Genomic DNA, 6,000 nt, shown 5'->3' on the forward strand with positions numbered 1-6,000 from the left:
TGATTGGTAGTTTACTAGAGCTCAAGCCACTATTTAAGGAGTTCTATGAAGCAGCTGGCTTTAGCTTTAATAAGCAGAAAGGTCTCTCTTGAGTTCAAGGCCAGCCTGGTATACATGAGTTCCAGACCAGAGAGGGCTACATATTGATCTATTGAAAGCAAACAAGCAAACAAGCAAAAGAGAGGGGGAGAGGAGGGAAGGAGGGAGGGAGAAGGAGAGGGGAAGAGAGGGGGAGAGGGGACAGGGACAGGGAGAGGAAGAGAGTCTTAGATGAGGTATCAGGGGGAAAAATCCCAAAAGAAAGACATGTTTAAGCATATTTAAAAATTTTTTAATTCTTCATAAAGAATCATGTTTATAAAAGCTTTTACTTCCTATTATTCTAAACACATCATAAATACTTGCTGCTCTTAGATGTCTGACTTCAACATGATGAATGCCTCCCATTCAGTGTCTAAGTCACTGTGTTGACTGCCAAGCTCACCCACAAGGACTGGAAAACATATACACACTAGCATCTGGTGGGAATTAGCAGTCCCCACTGTGACACATCGCAAACAGGAGTGAAAGGAGAAGGGCTCACTTCTGTGGGTCCCAAATATCTCCCTCAGTCTAAACACAGGCTGTCTCCTGAAAATTCACCCCTGCCCACGACTGATGGAGCCACCACACACAGGGCCAGGAAAGTAAAATTAAAAAAAAAAAAAAAGATCCAGATTGCAAGCATTTCTTTCCACAGCAGATTTCTGATTTAAAACCTTGAAGCCACAACTGGATTTCACCTGTAGTGGCTGTTTATCTACACTCAGGATGTGGAGATTTGTTTATTTGAAGAACAGCACAGAACTTTGTAAGCCCAGGCCTTTAGCTTGAATTGAGTGATGGCCTGAATTGATGTTTGGGAACACAGTCAATTTGTAAATTACAGAAGCACACAGTCCATTGTTTTCTACTGCCTTTCTATAGAGAGGGCAGACCACTGTCCGTAGTGAAGTGCTCTGAGCTGATGGAAGCTTTGCCGAGGCAAAGGTTCAAGACAGTAATCCTAGTGGTCCAGGCCAATGCTTCCTTAATGCGTATCACCAGACTCCAGGAACTCTGCTCAGCAGATAACGTCTAGCCCACTCCTGCAGCAGCTCTGTAGCTTCCTAAAGAGAGGAAGATAAAATGACAAGGCATAAACAAGTATGAGGGAAACATTTGGCAGACAGGTCACTGAGGCAGATAACACAAAACAATGAATTTTCATAGTCATTTTTACTGATGCACTGTTTGACACTGTGTCCTTTTTTGACCTGTGTCCTACCTCATATCTGCTTCTCTCAGAGAATTGTTTGGAGCAGGAAAATGGTCCTCATTTTTTTTTAAATGTGTCTTCTTAAAAAGTAAAAATCAAGAATCCAGTTTTCCCCTTCACGAATGCCTCACTTCTCTTCCGTACGTGTGTCTACATCCTCTGTCATCACACTGCAATAGAAATCGTGACTGTGTGCCATGAGATGAGGCTTAGCTCCTTTCTGAGACTTTGATATAGTTCCACCAATATTTTATCATCCCCATCTTATATATTGATGTTTAACTTGTTAAAAGTAACTGACATTGGTGACTTAACTCTCACCCACTTTTGTCTTTCACTAAATTTTTTGGAAGAAATTGTGTGTTTTAAAATGCATAGTTTTCTTAACACATCAATTTTTATCCATTTCAAACCATGTACAATAGTTATGATTGTACATGTCATTTTCATTCTATAAGTAAATGTCGAAAATAAAAACAGAGAATTGGTGAGGACCCCAGAACAGCCAGACCACCTGTGAAAGGGTCAGTCTATCCCTTGGTTTTCTCTATTACCACCTGTAAATTGTTGTCCTTTTCTTCCTTCTTTGCTTCAAAGGGAAGGAGACTTCTGAGGCTCTCCTATGATTATTTTCAAAGAAATATACAAGAGACCAGGAGGCAACAGATCTTCATATAAAAAAGAACACGAGTAAATGTAGAATAAACTATTTTAAAGGACTAAAAATCATACATGTAAATCGACAGTGGACAGGAAAAAAATTCCCAAAGAGGGAATGTAGTGCAGGAGATAAAATGAAGATGGACTTGTATGTGAGAACACAAAGCAACAATAATGGCCACCAACGCTTTCTGCCAGTAAAGCCCAGCATCTCCCTGAATATGCATCCCATGCCTTCTGTTTATATGCCATTTCACAGTTTTCACAATGTGATTATCACATTACTTTTCTTCCTTTCTACTAAGATTATATTGTAGGCTCTGATCCCAGGCACGCTCATCAGTCCCAATGAATGGGGCTGAGGAAGGAAGTCTTGCACCCAGGCTAACATGGGGAGATTTTATAGACCTAAGGTGAGGGGTGCTGTCATCCAGGGGCTAGGACTGTACACAAGTATGGTCAAAAGCTAAGTTGCTTGGGAGGGTACTTGGGCAGGCTGGTCATATTAGAAAAGTGGGGTACATTGGCTGCCAGAAATGCAGAATTAGGCTTTTGGAGCCATTTGTTCAGAGTTTTCCCGGTGAGGGCCAGGTAGGGGGAAGGAGGGCAGACAGGGTTTCTCACCCTGTACAGGGTTAAGCAGGGGTTCCAGCTGATATGTGGGTGGCTAGGTGACGATCATTATTTTTCCGCCTCTAGTAGAAGACAAAGTACCTTCTAGCACCATGAACACTATTCAGTAGAGATGAAGCTTCTATCTGGGTATTAGCTCAATTTCTAAATGATTAATAATAATAATAATAATAATAAAATAATACACTGTTGAAAAAGTAAGTTGTCTTTAGCAGTGGGCTCTTACCATGAGACTGTGGAGAGTAACAAAAAGCCTTGGTAATAGCCTGTTATGTTTTGGGAGAGGACCTATGGACAGACCCCTTTTGTCAGTGACTCAATAAGATGCAATCTATTTTTGACACTTGGATGTTTTACTTTCTGGCATAAGTATTATCTTTTCCATTATTCAGTGACTCTATCAAATTTTTCTTCATATCCTATATGTATTAATTTTAGAAATGTTCTATAGTAGAAGGTGTCCATATGACCAAAGAAACATTTTATGAAGTGTCATTTAATTCATTTCAGTGAACTACAAAACAATAGCCAACTAACCAACCAACCAACCAACCAATCAACCAACCAACCAACCAAAAAATCTGAAGCGAGTTTTAAATTCCGTTTCTTGATCTGAAAAAAACTTACAAATCATAGATCAGGGTTCTCTCTCTCTCTAGCACTCTCTCTCTCTGTCTCTCACTCAGAGAGAGACAGAGAGAGAGAGACAGAGGGGGGAGAGAGAGAGACAGAAACAGAGAGAGAGAGGGGAGAGAGAGAGAGAGAGGAGAGAGAGAGAGAGACAGACAGACAGACAGACAGAGAGACAGAGAGAGACAGAGATTGGATTTATCATTTTATTAATATATTTCTGATTAAAAACAATCCTGAATGTGCATGTACAATATAGACTATCAAAGAACTACAGGAGATGTTTTATGTACCCAAAGGATGCTTTAGTGGCACACAAACTAATCAAACTCTTCTATAATCTTTCTGGGAGTTACATGCACACAAGCCAATTGCATCATGAAATTAAACCTAAAGCTATTCAAGTCACAGGGGCTCTGGGGTGACATTATCTTAAGAGCACCAGCTCTTCATTACTCTATTGCCAAAGTAAACCCATTTATTACCTTTGCCCTCAGCATTTGCTCATGGTATTAACCAGTTCCTAAATTTTTACAAAAGTTATATATCGAGCTGTGATTCTTTATAATGAAATTTCATTCATCACTGAGCCGGGTAAAATTCCTAGCGTTCCATGTGCTATTTTAAGCTACTTTAAGTTTGAATATAATTTCTGTCATCTATATTATTTTCAGCAAATGAACAAACCATGAATGTGGACTGTTCTACTACATTATTTTAAGCTTAATGCTATTAGAGACTATTGTGCTTCAAGACAATGGCAATCATGTCGCGCAGCCGATTCTGAAGGCAATAGGAAATTGAGAAAGTACTTTAATAAACAGATGCTTCCTCTGCCTTTTGAAGGAAAAAAATCACATTTATTTGACCAGGCTTTCCCCATATAACACAATCTGCATGTTTTATAAGGCAACTGTTTCCCACAGTTTATTCACTTAAATAAAATCACTGCCTCGAACAGAAACAGCCTCTGCTTCGCTCCCTATCAGCACTGATGTGTGGAGCGGGTCTGAACAGAGGAAGGGGTCACTGTCCAACAAGTGCCTTGGGTGTAGACGAGGAAAGGCTGCTTGGGGTAGCTCTCAATTTTGTAGAATGTTTGCAAGAGCAAACTACAGAGGGCAGCAAATATTAACAGGCTCTTCAGACAATGATGAAGCCAAGAAGTTCAGGCTGCTCCACCTCCCCCTGGTGAGAAATTCCCAATGCTCCTGTGAAATGTCTCCCCTTGTAGCTTTACTTCCAAGATACAGAAAGGTAAACCACCAAGACCACCTGCCCACCAGATGGATCCCACTCATCTTTTCACAGTAAACTCTTTCATGCTCAGTACATGTCATTGACTTCCTCCAATTCTGCAAACAAGCATGATAAGCTGAAGTGGCATTGATTAAAAACTCTGGGATCATCGGGACACTGAAGTGAGTGCAGGGTCCAGGAACTGCACACACACAAAGTAAACAGTGAGCCGCAAAGGGCATCATATCCACTCTCCACTGCATTTACCCAGAGCAAGCAGAGGCTTTGGATGGCTCTGAAAAGACTTCTTAAGTATTTTCCTGAATATAGTCCTCTATTTCAAATACTTGGCACATTCAAAATAAAATTCGATATTGCTGAATTTCCCAGTGAAAGTCCAAGTGAGTTTTTTAAATTGCCAGAGAAAATGGAAGCACAGTACCCATCAACAATACTGAATTTGACTTGTTTATATTTTTCAAAATGAAAAAAATGAAGAATTATAGAAAATTTTTCAAAAGGCTCTGTTCTCATCTAGTGTGTCTTATTGTACAAAAGAATCTCTTAGAGGCTTGAGTGCAGCCTCATCATTGTTTAGGCGTTCTGAAAAGCAGAACAGATAACATCTCCGTGCCTTTTCCCACCTTAGCTCTCTGCAGCATAAGGACCAGGGGCTGCTACTGTTATAGTCACTAACAACATGTAGGACCCTATAAACGATTGAAAAGCAGAAGGTGAATGCATTTCCAGATTAACAAGCCAAATTTTGGGGACAACCGGTCAAAGCCAGAAACCAGAGCTGAACTTGAGAGCCAAGTGAGAGGATTTGCTGACATCTGGCTTCCAGCACCAGGTCCTTCATGGTCTCCTGGCTCGGTTCCTTTGTTACTGCTCTCCGTGTTATCAGGCTGTCTTCACTCTGCCCTTGTACAACTGCTTCACTCTGCTCCCAGTGAAATACTAGAAATAAACAGCAAAACACAGGAGATGTGAAAAAAAACAAACTAAACACCCCTAAGCCCGTCAAACCAGCATAAGCCAATGCCAATAAGTCAATTTACCTTAAAATTTTCTTTCCCCTTTCTAATACCGTTTTCAAGTTTGATAGTATTACATATATTCAGTAAGTAAGCCTTAGTGAGTCCTCAATTCAGTGAGTTTCCATTCACCAAAAACATCACTGCATCAGGGCTACATCAGGAACGAAGCGTAAGAACACTGGGCACAGGTCATATGAACCCACATACAGTCTCTATCCCTCCCAAGTCCCAATCTTGAATCTACCAGGAAACATTAACTTCTGTTTTTATATAAATCATATAATATTCAATTTTTGGGAATACCATTTCTCAACCTCATCTGTAAGAGACATCAATATAGCTGCATGGACCTGGAGATAACTTTTTTGCTGCAAGGTGTTCTGTTCTTGCATGCTTTCTAATATAGTTTACTGAATAAAATAATAGGCAGGCATAATGTATATGACTGGTTTTTCTATTTTTACATATGTATTTATATTAAAAGTAAATATACATGCCATA

The 6,000-nt window shown here is 40.0% G+C and overlaps 1 protein-coding gene and 1 long non-coding RNA gene across 24 annotated transcripts in view; one reads left to right on the top strand and one right to left on the bottom strand.

The window, feature by feature from the left end:
* The window catches only part of Ptprd (protein tyrosine phosphatase receptor type D), a 2,287,128-nt gene that overhangs the window by 1,724,054 nt on the left and 557,074 nt on the right, over nt 1–6,000 (top strand). The gene's annotated exons all lie outside the window — the stretch shown is intronic.
* Nucleotides 4,424–6,000, bottom strand: part of LOC147004269 (uncharacterized) — a 39,802-nt gene continuing 38,225 nt past the window's right edge. The window contains exon 3 of the long non-coding RNA XR_015047362.1: nt 4,424–5,419. This is a non-coding gene — a long non-coding RNA (uncharacterized LOC147004269). The remainder of the gene's footprint in view (nt 5,420–6,000) is intronic.

Source organism: Mus caroli, unplaced genomic scaffold (assembly GCF_978045245.1).
Source record: "Mus caroli unplaced genomic scaffold, Mus_caroli_1 scaffold_6, whole genome shotgun sequence".
In the NCBI taxonomy this organism is placed as follows: domain Eukaryota; kingdom Metazoa; phylum Chordata; class Mammalia; order Rodentia; family Muridae; genus Mus; species Mus caroli.